At 41.5% G+C, this 15,087-nt stretch overlaps 1 long non-coding RNA gene across 1 annotated transcript in view; it reads right to left on the reverse strand.

The window, feature by feature from the left end:
• The window catches only part of LOC122237805, an 86,423-nt gene extending 80,489 nt beyond the window's left edge, over positions 1 to 5,934 (reverse strand). The window contains exon 1 of the long non-coding RNA XR_006216442.1: positions 5,477 to 5,934. This is a non-coding gene — a long non-coding RNA (uncharacterized LOC122237805). The remainder of the gene's footprint in view (positions 1 to 5,476) is intronic.
• Positions 5,935 to 15,087: the final 9,153 nt, after the last annotated feature.

Below are 15,087 nucleotides of genomic sequence, written 5' to 3' on the forward strand. Positions count from 1 at the left end.
ATTCTACTCCTGAAGCTTTATTCCACTTTAAAGTAACTAATATTCCAGTTTAAGGTAACTTGGGCTTAAATTTAAAAAAGAAGAAATATTAAAAATAAGTAAAGAAATGTACTACCAGTCAAAAGAAATGAATATTTAAATCGGACTCTTTGAGTGGAAATGAAAGACCAAAAGTGTTACAGACAAGAAAGGATCAGAGAAAACATCAAGAAACAATGGCAAAACAACTAGTAGAATGGCACTAAATATATACCTATCAATAATTACTCTGAATGTACATGGACTAAATGCTCCAATCAAAAGACATTGGATAGGCTGTCAGAATGGCCAAAAAAAAAGAAAAGAAAGGAAAAGAAAAGAAAAGAAACAACAAAAAAAAAAGACCTATCTAGATGTTCCCTATAAAGCCTTATTTGGGCTTAAGTCACCTGCAGATTTAAAGTGAGGAAATGAAGAAACATTTATCATGTCAATAATGTCAAAAGAAAGCCAGTAGCAATACTTATATCAGGCAAAATAAACTTTAAAACTGAGACTCTATTTTGGTACTCTTTGGGTAAATACCTAAAGTGAAATTGCATACATCCAATATTTATAGCAGCATTATCAACCGTAGCCAAACTATGGAGAAAGCCCAAGTGTCCATCAACTGATGAAGGTATAAAGAAGTTATGGGGTGTGTGTGTGTTTGTGTGTGTGTGTGTGTGTGTGTATACGTATGTACATATGTGTATGTTCATATATACATACATACATATGCATATACAATGAAATATAACTCAGCTTCAAGAAGAATGAAATCTTACCATTAGCAACGATGTGGATGGAGCTAGAATGTATTATGCTAAGTGAATATGTCAATCAGAGAAAGATAAATATATGATTTCACTCGTGGAATTTAAGAAAAAGATGAAAATGAGGGAAGGGGGCAGGAAAGAGAAGAGTGGTAACAAACCACATGAGGCTCCTAATGTTAGAGGAAAAAACTGAAGGTTGATGGTGGGATATGGGTGAGCACTGCGCTAGATGGGGGACGAGTATTAAGGAGAGCACTTGTTGTGATGAGTACTGGGTGTTGTATGTAAGGGATGAATCACCGAATTCTACTCCCGAATCCGAGAATGCACCGTATGTCAACTAAGACTTATATTAAAAAATAAATAAATAAGGCTATAACAAGAGTGGAAGACATAATAAGATGTCCCCTCATACTAAAGGGGACAGCCAAACAAGAATATCCAATGATTTTAAATTTTGATGCACCCAACATGCGATCACCAAGTATATAAAACATTTAACAACAACCATAAAAGAACTCATTTATAATAATATAACGATAGTAGAGGACTTTAACACATCACTCACATCAATGGACAGAACCTGTAAACAGAAAATCAACAAGGCAACAATGGCTTTGCATGCCACACCGGACCAGATTGGTTTAACAGATATATTCAGAACACTCCATACTAAAATGGCAGAGCACACATTCTTTTCAAGCGCACATGGGGCATTCTCCAGAGTTGATCACATTCTAGGTCACAAATCAGGCCTCAACAGGTACCCAAAGAGAGATCAGACCAAGCATCATTTCTGACCACAAAGCTAGGAAACTTGAAGTTGACCAGAAAAAAAAAAAGGGGAGGGGGGAAGTCCACAGATAAAGGGAGGTTAAACAACATGCTACTAAATGAATGGGTCAAACAGGAAATCAGTGAGAAAATACACTGAAACAAATGAAAATGAAAATGAAAATACACTGGTAAAAACCGTTGGAATGCAGCAAAAGCAGTCTACAATGGAAGTATATAGCAATACTAGCCTACCTTAAGGAGCAAGAAAAATCTCAAACTATCCTGACTACTAAAGGAATGAGAAAAAGAACAGCAGAAGGAAGGAAATAATAAAGATTAAAGCAGAAATAAGGAATATAGAAACCAAAAAGGCACTAGGCCAAATCAATGAAACCAGGGGCTGGTTCTTTGAAAACAGTAATCAACATGAAAACCTCCTAGGCAGACTTTTCACAAAGAAGACAGAAAGGACTCAAATAAATAAAATCACAAGTAAGAAAGGAGAAATAACAGTCAACACCACAAAAATACAGTTAGAATATTATGAACAATTACATGCAACAAATTGGACACGCTGAGAAAAATGGACAAATTCCTAGAAACACACAAAATACCAAAACTGAAACAGAAAGAAACATAAAATCTGAAAAAAGAAAGAAATCAAATTAGTAATTAAAAAAATCTACCCCCCAACACAAGAGTTCAGGGCCAGATGGCTTCACTGATGAATTCTACCATCCATTTAAGGAAGAGGTAATATGTATTCTCCTCGAATTATTACAAAAAATAAAAAAGAAGGAAAACCTACAAATTCATCTTATGAGGCCATCATTACCCTGATACCAAAACCAGATACAGCCTCCACTAAAACCGAAAACTGGAGTGGCACCTGTGTGGCTTGGTCGGTTTACTGTCCAACTCTCAATTTCAGATTAGGACATTATCTTGCGGTGCGTGGGTTCGAGTCCCACGTTGGACCCTGCATTAACAGTGTGGAGCATGGCTGTATTCTCTCTCTCCCTGTCTCTCTGCCTCTCCCTCACTTTTATGTACTCTAAGTAAATAAACATTAAAAATATGTTACAAATTTTTTAAATAAAACTGCAGACCAATAGGCTGATGAGTATGTATGCCCAAATTCCCATTAAAATACCTTCAAGTTAAAGTCAACAATACATTAATAGAATCATTTACCATAATCAAGTGGGATATATTCCTGGGCTGCAAGGGTGATTGCACATTCACAGATCAAACAACATGATGCACCACAATAATAGAAGAAAGGATAAGAACAATATGATGCTTTCAACAGATGCAGGAAAACCATTTGACAAAATGTCACATCCATTCATGATAAAAACCCTCAGCAAAGTACATGGAGACTCAGCCTACCTGCACATATAAAGGTCATCTAGGAAAAACCCACAGCTAATCTCATCCTCAATGGGGAAAAATTGAAAGTTTTTCCTCCAAGGTCAGGGACAAGACAGGGATGATCCCTCTCACCACTGTTATTCCACATAGCACTAGAAGTCCTAGTGACAGCAATCAGACAACAAAAAGAAATAAGAGGAATCCAAATAGGCAAGGAAGAAGTAGAACTTTCGCTATATGGAACTGACATGATGCTCTCTATAAAAAACATGAAAGACTCCCTTAAAAATTGCTAAAATTGATATATGAATTCGACAAATCACAATATACAGAAATCAATGTACATAAATCTATTGCATTTCTGTAGACGAATAATGAATTAACAAAAAGAGAAAGTAAGGGATCAATCCCATTGACAGGTGCACCAAATACCCCAAGATACCTAGAATAAACCTAACCAAAGAGGTGAAAGACCTGTATTCTAAAGGCTATGAAATACTGAGGAAAGAAATGGAAGAGGACACAAAGAAAAGGAAATATATTTCATGTTCATGGATGGGAAGAAGAAAATACTGTTAAAATGTCTACACTCCTCAAAACAATCTGCACATGTAATGAAATCCTTATCACACTAACAAAAACATTTGTCACAGAACTAGAACAAATAATCCCAAAATTTGTATGGAACGACAAAGACCCCAAACAGCCAAAACAAAACTGAAAACGAAAACTAAAGCTGGACATCACAGTTCCAGACTTCAGGTTATATTACAAAGCTGTACTGATCAGAACAGTATGCTACTGGCAAAACATCAACAACAACAAAACACAGAGGCATAGATCAATAGAATGGAAACCCAGAAATGAACTCACACCTATATGGTCGTTAATGCTGAGCAAAGCAGGAAAGAATATCGAATGGAAAAAAAAAAAAAAAAAGATAGTCTTGGGACACGTGGATGTCTCAGTCACCGAGCATGTGATTGTGGATTCAGCTCAGGTCATGATCTCAGGGCAGTGCAGAGCATGCATGCGATTCTCTGTCTCCATTTCTCTCTGCTCCTCTTCTGCATGCGCTCTCTCTCTCTCTCTCTCTCTCTCTCTCTCTCTCTCTCTCTCTCTCTCTCAAAAATAAATAAATAAACTTTAAAAAAAGTCTCCTTAACATTGGTTTTGGAAAAACTAGACAGCAACCTGCAAAACAAAACAAAACAAAAACAAAAATGGACCACTTTCTTAAAACACACACAAAAATAAATCCAACATGGATAAAGACCTATGTTTGAAACCTGAAACCATAAAAATCCCAGAGGATAACACAGGTAGTATCTTATTTGACATTGGCTGTACAAACATCTTTGTAGATATATCTCCTGAGATAAGGAAAACACAAGCAAAAATAATGGGACTTCTTAAAAATAAAAAGCTTCTGTCACCAAGGAAATCATCAACAAAACACTCACAGAATGATATTTGCAAACGACATCTGATAAAGGGTTAGTGTCCAAACTATATAAAGTTATACAGCACCCAAAAAATGAGAAATCCGATTAAAAATAGGCAGAAGACATGAATGGACACTTTCCCAGGGAAGACATACACATAGCCAAGAGACACATGAAAGATGCTCAACCATACTGATCTTCAGGGAAATACAATTCAAAAGTACAATGAGATAACATATCACATCTGTCAGCATGACTAAAATCAATGAAGGCTGAAACAGCAGGTGTTGCCAAGGATGTGGGGAAAGAGAAACACTCTTGCACTGTGGGTAGGAATGCAAACTGGTGCAGCCACTCTGGAAAACATCATGGAGATTTGTCAAAAGAAAAAAAAACTGGAAATAGAACTACGTTTTGATCCAGAAATTTCACTACGAGGTATTTACAGAAAGAATACAAAAATAATTCTTCAAAGGTATACATGCACCCTGATGTTTACAGCAACATTTTCTACAACAGCCAAATTACGGAAACTGCCCAAGCACCCATCAACTGGTGAATAAAGTGAGATGTAGTAAATGGAACGTAATATTACTTAACCGTAAAAACATGAAATCTTGTCATTTGCCATGAGGTGGATGGAGCAAGAGAATGTAATGCTGGGTGAAATAAGCCTGTCAGAGAAAGAAAAATACCAGATGATTTCACTAACACATGAAAATAAAACAAAACAAAGGTGGGGGGGAGGAGACAATGAAAAACAAACAGACTCTTAACTAGGAAACAAACTGAGAGGTTCCACAGTGAGGTGAGGAAATGGGTGAAACAGCTGCTGGGGATTAAGAAGTGCACCTGGGACGAGCACTGGGTGACGTGTGGAAGTGTTGCGCTATATTGCACACCTGAAACTAATATTACACTGTATCTTCACTCACTGGAATTTAAATTCAAAGATAAAATAAGGTTAATGACAGCTACCTACCAGGTTTTCTGTAGTTTTCAATCACTTCACTATGTTGGAAAAATAACAATTAAATTTTTTTTAAAAGCATGTATGATGTGGGGGACAGTTTGTGCCCTTACCTCGGTCTCTGGTTCCAGCAGGACTCGGAAAGTGGGTCCCAGCTCATTCTTCTAGAAGGTCCTGAGACGAACATTTCATGTATTCACGTCCTAACAGAATGCAGCTCCCGTTCTTCTGAGTTTCTGTCAGTATTTCTTCCCGGAAACAAGCCTGAATCTGGAACAAACCATCCACTGCATCTATGAGGTGATGTTGTGGGACCCTGCAATCCGTGAGTCCTTTAGTAAAATACGTATTGTTCAAATACTGTCCAGGAAGGGGAGGAATGAAACATGGGGACAACCCAGAAAAATGCAAGGGCCTGTGCTGCTCAGCAACTAGCTTGCCCAGGGAAGCCACCCAGTGTCCCCTCCTCAGCACTCAGTACAACAAGGCAGCTTCTCTCTGGCGACTCAGGAGACACCAAGTTGCTGCAAAGCTCCCAAGGTCACCCCTGGGGCGGGCAGCAGAACCTGCTGGAAACACATCTCTGCTCTCTGTCCTGAGGCAGCAGCAGAGGCCCTGCGTCCCCTGGGAGCAACAGAAGCCCTTCCTGCTCTCAGGTGCCCTGGGTCAGAAAAGCCGATGGTGCGCCCTCTGCTGGCCATCACTGCCCAGCAGAAGAACCGCCCCTCCGGGTCTGTGGTGCTCGAGCTCTCTCTGCTGGCCACCATGGGAATTCCTGCAATGTTGATGTCCCTGGTCACTCAGCTGAGGGACCAGAGGTGCTCTGGGCAACTCAGCCTGTTCTCCACATTGGGAAGGGTCTTAGTGACAGGGCCTGGGACACAAAGAAATCTTTCCCTTCTCCTTTCTTGTGAATGAAGAATGAAACCAAATTTATTAATGTAATGACATCATTTGTAGTGCTTTAAGCAATGTTTCCAGAAAAATAGACCGCCAATTTACACATGCTGAACATGAGGTAATTGTGTTTACCACCTAAGTGTTTAGGTTAGATAAAGAATGGACACCTTTGAGAGAGGTACTGGGTTCCAGGTATGGAATGAATGAGTCCTAGGGATACAAGGGACAGCCAATGGGATAGAGTCAATCCTGTAATAATACTGTTGCATGCTTTCACATGATAGCTACACTTGTGCTTAAATATAACATAATTTATAGACATATGGAATGACTACAATGTATGCCTAAAACTAATACAACAAATGTGTAAAAAATATTTCAATTAAAAGTCGACATCCTTTACACTCTTTAATTTCTCTTTCTTTGCCAATAAACTACCATTCCTGGGGTGCTTGGGTGGCTTACTTTGTTAAGCGTCCAACTTCCACTCAGGTCATGATCTTGCAGCCCATGAGTTTGAGCCCTGTGTCAGGCTCTGTTCTGACAGCTCAGAGCCTGGAGCTTGCCTCAGATTCAGTGTCTCCCGCTCTCTTCCCCGCTTCCACACTCAGGCTCTCTCAAAAAAAGAAAAAAAATTATAAATTATAAAAAAATTATAAATTTAAAAGAATCATTCCTAATTTACAATCTGTGAAATTCCATTTATACCAAATTCTCTAACATCACCATCTTGATGTTGAGTGCTTATCTGAAAAGTCACTAATAATATCTTTGATGACACATATGTGACAAGGTCAGAATGCAACTTACAGGGAGCTACACATCTGTTATGAATTTACTGTATGTATCCTTGGCTAATATTTCCAATGAAATGTGCTTTAGGGATACAGATGGATGAAATAATGTCCATCAGTCATATAGGTCAAATTCCTATAGGACCATTATGCCTTCAGTTATTAATTGCCATCTCTTCAAAATTAAAAGAAAGCTGGGACAAGAAAATGTGTTTGAATTTGATGTAAGAGAAGACTATGGTGTTTTAAAGGGTTCACCTACCATCTGGCATCCTCAGTTTGGCAGTGGACAGGAGGATAGCAACCCATGATCCTGATGCACACCGCTAGTTCCAGAGGGAGATATGGACCTTACTGTCAAGTACTTTTTATCAATATCAGCAGTTCAACTCTGCCAGGTCCAGACTGCCAGAACTGGGGGCAACACAATGCCTGATGCCTGGGATTAGAACATGAGGAAGGCCAGCTGGTAGGGGCGGGGGGGAAATCCAACAGGGCCTGGGGCAGTGAGGGAGATGGCTCTGGGTCACCTCCCCACAGGGTAGGATCTGGAGTTTACCTGCCAAAGAGCTGCACACTCTCCCTCAAGACATCCTTCTCCATGACAGAACATGAGACTGAGCCTCACAATTCCAGGAGAAATGAGGGATACCCATCTTTTCAAATGCAATGGCCTCTGCAAAGCTTGGTCCCAGGGATGTTGGAGTCTTGGAGTCACAGAACTCTGATGCCCATGATACCAGCCCTTTCTGCCCCAGCACTTAGAGCCACTTCATACATCCCCTCTCTCCTGGCCCATGTCACCCCGTCCACATACCTGAACCAGGTCTCTACTTTCCTCCTTGTACTTCCTCTTTGTCTCTGTTTCTCTCTAACCACATCTCTCTCTCTCTCTCTCTGATAATTCCTTTTACTCTCTAGGACTTGCCCAATTCCCCTATCACTCATCCAGGGTCTCTCTCCCTGCCTGTCTCTTTCTCCACCTCTCCCCAGGCTTCAGGCTATGTACTCTGTGCATGCAGCCCTGTCCAGGAGCACAGGGAACTCCTGTCTCTCCCTCTGTCCTGTCATGTTTCATCCCAGGCCCTGATCACAATGGAGGAGAATCCCCTGTACAACAGCTGCTCACATTGACATTTGCTATAGCAATGCTGGCAGCATGTGGACAGCCAGACATTTACCCTTGGTGGCCCAACCATGACCCAAAAGCTGCTGGAGGGCTGACTGCTTCCCTAAGCTGGGAGGAAAAAGGGGCTCAGAGGGTTCAGGGTCCCTGGGGCAAAGTGGATTGGATTGGCCAATGTACAAGGAGCCATATACTTACATCCAACTCTCCTGGGTGGTGTCGAAGGAACCTATCTCAGACCATGGACCTCTGCCCTCCCCATCACTCAATAAGGCAACAAGGGAAGCTTTATGGGACATCATGTGACTCACCACAAAAGTTGTGCCATTTTCCCCCTTGGAGGCCACCTGGATTGGTGCTATTGGGAGCAGCTGGTAAGATGCACAAGGGCACAAGAGCTGAGTTAATGCAGGGCCTCCTTACTATTCTCCTGAATCCATTCCTCACCATCAGAATAGAGCCTTTCCTGGAGACAGATACCTGCCCTGTTCATCAGCACAAACCTCATCATCTAGCACACATGCCGTTGCTCATGAATATCTATCTACAAATTAACAACCACCACGAGAGCTCCCTAAAGGGTGTATCCAACTCCTCAGATGGAACTATAGGTCCCTTCCAGGCAATACAAACCCAAAGAATGATCTGTTTTCTTCCACCAATACTGTACATACTATGTGTTTGTTAACTGCATATACAGGAACCCCAAAGTGTACACTTGATGAGGAATGAGTGTCGATTTTCCTGGAAGCAGAACCTGACACAGAAACACAACTGTGACCAGTGTATTAGGGGACATTAGGAAGGACACAGTGGAGGAGATGGGGTGGGCAGGGAAAGCATTCAGACCAAGGGGCAGATTAGACACCATCTCTAAATATATAATAACCACAGCTGGTTTGTAATGGTTCAGTGTCCTCTTCAAATTTCAAACTGACTGCCCTCTACATCAAGATGATTTTGAGTTATTGTAAAGGGATCTTCTATTCTCCTCTATGTGTTTTGTCTTCTACAATACATCTATGGCCTTGGATGAGCCCATATTTGTGTGGCTGCATTTGTGTGTCTACCTGTAATGGAAGAAGATTATCCTCAGATCTTAGAGGTAGATCCCTGAATGTACACATTCTCCTACTTATCTTTTCCTTCTTTGTAAAGGAGGACCTGAATTTTAATAGAAAACACACAGGGGTGTTTGTTGTATCTTTTGAAACAGGAATTGCCAATCTCCCAGCCTCAGGCATTATACCCTTAGTTTCATGAAATTGAATGAACATCTGTTGATGATCTTCTGTGTGCAGGTACATTCATTTCCACCCTGAGAAGAGTGAGTGCCCACTCATCCCATACATTTTACAAATTCCTTATGTGCTTAACCACCTCTTCATTGCACTGACCTCAGAGATCAACATTGTCCCTTCTTCTCAGATTACAAAGCTGAGGCTCTGAGATGGCCCCAGTGAGAGCTGGCATTAGAGCTGAGACAGCAGGAACACACGCAAAGCCTCGGGAAATTGTGAGGGAAGTCTCGGAATTGAAAACCTTCAGGCAGGGTGGTGAAAGCAGGTTCAGGGGTGCAGTGACAAGAGTCCAGCAGGGGCATTTCCTGGTCAAACCGGAATTCCCCGCTAAGAGTCTGACTCAGGCTGAAGTCCAAGGAAGCCACACAGCTGATCTACAACTTTTCATCGCATTTAGTCTCACAGAGACACACAAACTTAGGCAGACAAGCATCCCATAAGAACCATGTTAAACTACGATTCTCCAGGGCATTCTTTCACACAGATCCAAAACCTTCAGAAAACCAAGGGAAACAACAGTCTTTATTTAGATGATGAACTAGGTGCACTTTGGCCACAATGACATTTCAGAGATGATACCTGCATGAACTGTCCTTGAACCTATGCAGCAGCTCTGTGTGGACCTCATGCTGCACTCACTCTCCCTGCCCAGGTTGTGGGCCCTACCAGAAATGATCTACAACTCCATCTCACTGACTCCAACACCCTCCCCTCTGCACCATCTCAGCTCTTCCTCCAATTCGTTCCCATGAGATTCATGTCTCCATCTCTTGTACATGAGGACCCACTACTGGAGCTTCCACTATTGTAGATCAGAAGCCCCAGGTCATTTAATGCATGTGACTCTCTCCCCGTTAGGACACTTGAATCCCCTGATGGTAAGTGTTTGCTTCATCCCTCACAGAGCCAAGAACATGGACTCTGTAAAAGGCACATCTGCAGAACTGATACACCTGCCTTTCTATGAAGATTCTTTCTTTCTCCAAAAGAGACACCTGCAGCCCAGCTCAGTATTAGAAAATGACACAGCCCAACATATGTATGTCCTGAGAAACTTGAGGCATCTTAACAGTGTCCTCAGCCAGCAGCACCCTTGTATTGCAAAGCCTGTGAGGCCATCTCTACATCTTCTCAAAGACTCAACAAGACAGAAGACGAACATGCTGAACATGTCAACTGATACTGTTCATATCATCTTACAAATTGTCGAGGTGGAGGTGGTGGGTCCTATCCTTGAGGACACCAAGGAGCTGGAGGTGGCTCATAGAGTCCATGAACAGTGCTAAAGGGGATCTGTGCAGAAGGGCCTACAGGGTGGATCCGGTACAGAAGGAGGACCTCTTGCATCCATAGGGACCTGCAGAACAGAAGTGACAGGTATGTTGGTATGACACACGGAAGCAGAATGCCCACAGGAGCTGAAACACAATGAAACAGGTGTTGGCACCTGGCCCCTTCTTCAGTCATGGGTTCTAGTAGAACACAGCATCAGTGCCAGAAAACTCTACCCTCCCATGAGGTCCCACCTACAGCCTGAAGGTACCAGATGGCATAAGGAAAAACTACTGTCTCCACACATCACTGCCAACGTTTACAAATGCAGAAAGCTAAGGGATCCTATTCTAGATCAATGGCAGTAATGCCAGTCTAATAAAGGAGCGTATTCCAGAGATTCAGGCATCTGTGTCCTGGACCCCTCTGGTTGTCCTCTTCCACCAGATCTGCAGACTTTTTATTTGCAGATTGAGAATAGACAGAACATGAAGTAATGAAAGAAAAGCCCAAAACCACACAGAGATTCAGGGCCACCCCAGGGTCAAAGCTCAACCTGCCATCCCATGCCTGTGCTCACTCTGCTTCCCTCCCTGACAAAGACATTTTCTGTGCAAGGCCACAGAGACCTCTGAGGAGATGGAGATTCCTGGAGTCCTGCAGGGGGCCTAGAAATGTGTTTTCTGAGAGAAACACATTATCTGTCCACATTCATTGGTCCCAGGTATGTTTATCTTAATTCACAGGTAATTCAGCTTTTAAATACAATAAGAGTTGCAGAGCTATTTTGTCCAGTTGTAAAAGGGAGCTAGACATTCTACACAAAAGAATGAACAGAAACATGTCTCGATTTCAGGTGTAAAACTCCCATAAGGCATCATGAGACAAAGTACCAGTTACAACTGCTCCCGGGACACAAGAAAACCTGCTCATATAAACACACCTGAAGACCTCTGTGAGGTACTGGCCCTGCAAGTAATCACTGATTCTCTCCCTTCACAACTGCAGATCCACGTACATTTTCAAGTACACGTGCCACTTCTAAAAATTCAGAGTATTTCCACTTAGGGGACAACTGGAGAAATTCTCTATCGCACATTTACCAACACAAAAGGACCAGTAATGAATTCTGAAATTTATCTAAGAACACTCAGCACTGCACAAATCACACAATATAAAGTTGGAAAGAGTTTTCATCTTTTCCAGTCACGAGGCTCATCGCAGACATTTGGAACAAGTTCATCACCTACACTGAAATAAGAAAAAATGAAAATAATAATGATAATCCCATGTAAAGAAGGTGTGGAAGGGGTCAGATGCTCCAGAAGACTTGAGAGTGCGGTGAAGTGTCATCCTCATCAAGTTATTTCCACAAACACAAAGTGAGAGCCACGTGGTCCTCAGCCTCCACACACTTGTGGCTTCCAGAGCCACTAGCTAACATGATGATCTTAAACTGGAGAAGTCTGGAGGCTTGTGAGGACGTAAATCAAACAGTAAAGACACCAGAGGACATAGAAAACCAGACAAGGCCAGATAAAAGTTTCCAGAAATCATTGCAACTGAAACGGGCAACAGAATTTACCTTGTCTTTCTCTGCATCATTGGTAGAGACACAACTGATATTCCCCATGGGAGCTGCACCACGTCCTAGGTCTCATAGAGGATGGAGGTGGATGGAAGTTGATTCTGACTTGCATAGACTGTGTGGAAGAAAAACAAACCATCCGCAACATGTCTCATTATATTCAATTCTTTCACACGTCCCGTACCAGGGGCAGAGAGTTTTTCAGGTGCCTCGGGTGACCCTTGAGGACAAGAGGGAGATCTGATCCCGTCCCTTGAGGAAGGTTACGTGACCCTGGTTCAGGTGTTTTTATAACTAATCAAGCAGCTGTGAACAGTTCAGGTTTCAACTAGCTATAAATAAAGTTAGGGGTGTGTCTAATCCCTTAGAGAACACAGCACATGGTCTCTGTACAAGCTACATCCTAGGGAGTGCTATGTCTGTCAGCCTGTATAAGGCCTCTTTCCTTCTGTATCAGAGACACGTGTTACCCAGCTCACAATGTGGAAATGACTGCCCATTTTATGCATGTCCTGAGAAACTTGAAGCACGTTACAGCGTCCTCACTCAGGCTGACCTGGAAGCCCTGTGGGGCCATCACTGCATCTTCTCCAAACACTCAACAAGCAAAAAGACAAAACGTGTTTTATAAGTCAACTCATACTGGCCAGATCATCTTTCCAGGTGGTGGAGGTAGAGGGTGAGGTCCCAGAGGTCACCAGTTTGGAGAAGGTGAGGGTGGCCCAAAGCCCATGGATGGTGATAAAGGGCAGCCCATGGGGTTTGACATGGAAGGCACTTCTGGGAAAGGAGGAAATGTTCTGGAAGCCACTTTGACCTGCAGGACAGAAATTAAACTTTTGAGATGTATTAGGGTAAAAGGTGAAAAATCCTAAACCAACACTAACATAGCTGAACCCCAATGAACCCGGAATGGTACCTGTCTCCTTCCCCTCCACCTGGTTTCAACAGGGCAGCATCAGTGCCACAAAACTCCACTCTTCCCACTGGGTCCCACCTAGAGCTTCTAGGGGTTTGAGGAGACAAAGCAGTGCATTGCTGGCAGCAAGCATGGTAGTAGTTGTGCCTGCAAATGTAGGGAAGGAAGTGGCTAGTCTTAAAGGATCAGGGGATAATTGCAGACTATTAAAGTCTGTTTCATACACACAAGCTTCTATTTCCAGGACTACTGTCCACCCAGCCCTTCACTACCTCAACAGCTCCATCTTGGCATAATAGGAGCTGAAATGATGAGGAAGAATTTTGTTTCCGTATCACTCATTTACATCTTTAATCCATTTCAAGTTAATTCTTGGAGTGCTATAACATAAGGTGCTAAGCTTTATTCTTATACATGTGAATATCCAATTTTCCCAGCACCAGTTATTCAAGAGATTACTCTTCTCCACTGTGTATTCTTGACTCCCTTGTCAAATACTAGTTGACTGTGCATGCATAGGTTTAGTTTGGGCTCTCAATTTCTGTTCCATTGTCTTATGTGTGTGTGCTTATGCCAGTAACATAACTGATTTCTTTGTGTTAGAATGCAGCTTGAAATCAAGAAGTGTGATACCTCCTGTTTTGTTCTTTCTTGCATTGGCTACTTGGGGTCTTTTTGTGATTCCAAATACATTTTAGGATATGATTTTCTAATTGCATAAAAATTGCATCAGAGTCTTGATAGAGATTGCACTGAATCTCTAGACGGTTTTGGATATTATGGACATTGTATCTATATTAATTCCTCTGACAGATGGACATGAGATGGCTTTTCACTGACTTGTGTGTTCTCCTGTTTCTTTCATCCAAATTGAATTTCTCCATTTCTCCACACAGGCTTTATAGTTTTCTGTAAAGAGATCTTTCACTTCCTTGGCTAAATTTATTCCTATAAAGTTTATTGTTTTTGATGGTATTGTAAATGGGATTGTTTTCTTTACTTCTTCTTAGATAACTTGGTTAGTGTATAGGAATGCTATAGAATTTGATATGGTGACTTTCTATTTTGCAACTTTACTGCATTTCTTGATTAGATATTAACAGGTTCTTTTATACTAAACTTTTTATTTCATTCATTTACCTTATTTTTTTTTAAGTCATGTTATTTGGGAATAGCTGACACACTATGTTACATTAGTTGCAGATGAACAACATAGTGACTGTACAAGTGTATACATTCTGCTACACTAACACAGGTGTAGCTATCATCTGTCACCATGCATCACTATTCCAGTACCACTCTCTATGTTCCCTATGCTATATCTTCTATCTGTGACTTATTCATTGCATAACCAGAAGCCTGCCTCACCCAATCCCCTTCACATATCTAGGGCATCCTTGTCTTGTGCCTGATTTTAGTGGAAAATCTTTCACAATTTCACTATTGAGTATGACATTAGCTGTGGGCTTCACATACATGGCCTTTCTTATGTTGAGATATATTCCTTCTACACTGAATTTTAAAGAGTTTTTTAGCACAAATGGATACCAAAATTTCTCATAACTCTTTTTCTGTGTCTATTGACATCATCACATGAGTTTCCTTTTTATTTTTTAGAATGTATTTATTTATTTTAGGTTAAATTTATGTATTTCTTTAGTATTTATTTTTTCAAATTTTTATTTAAGTTCCAGTTGGTTAACATACAGTGTAATGTTAGTTTCAGGTATAGAATGTAGTCATCCATCACTTACATACAACACCCAGTATTCCTCACTACTAGCGCCCTCCTTAGCCCATCATCCATTTAACCCATCCCCCTGC

Source organism: Panthera tigris, chromosome B1, assembly GCF_018350195.1.
Source record: "Panthera tigris isolate Pti1 chromosome B1, P.tigris_Pti1_mat1.1, whole genome shotgun sequence".
Classification (NCBI taxonomy): domain Eukaryota; kingdom Metazoa; phylum Chordata; class Mammalia; order Carnivora; family Felidae; genus Panthera; species Panthera tigris.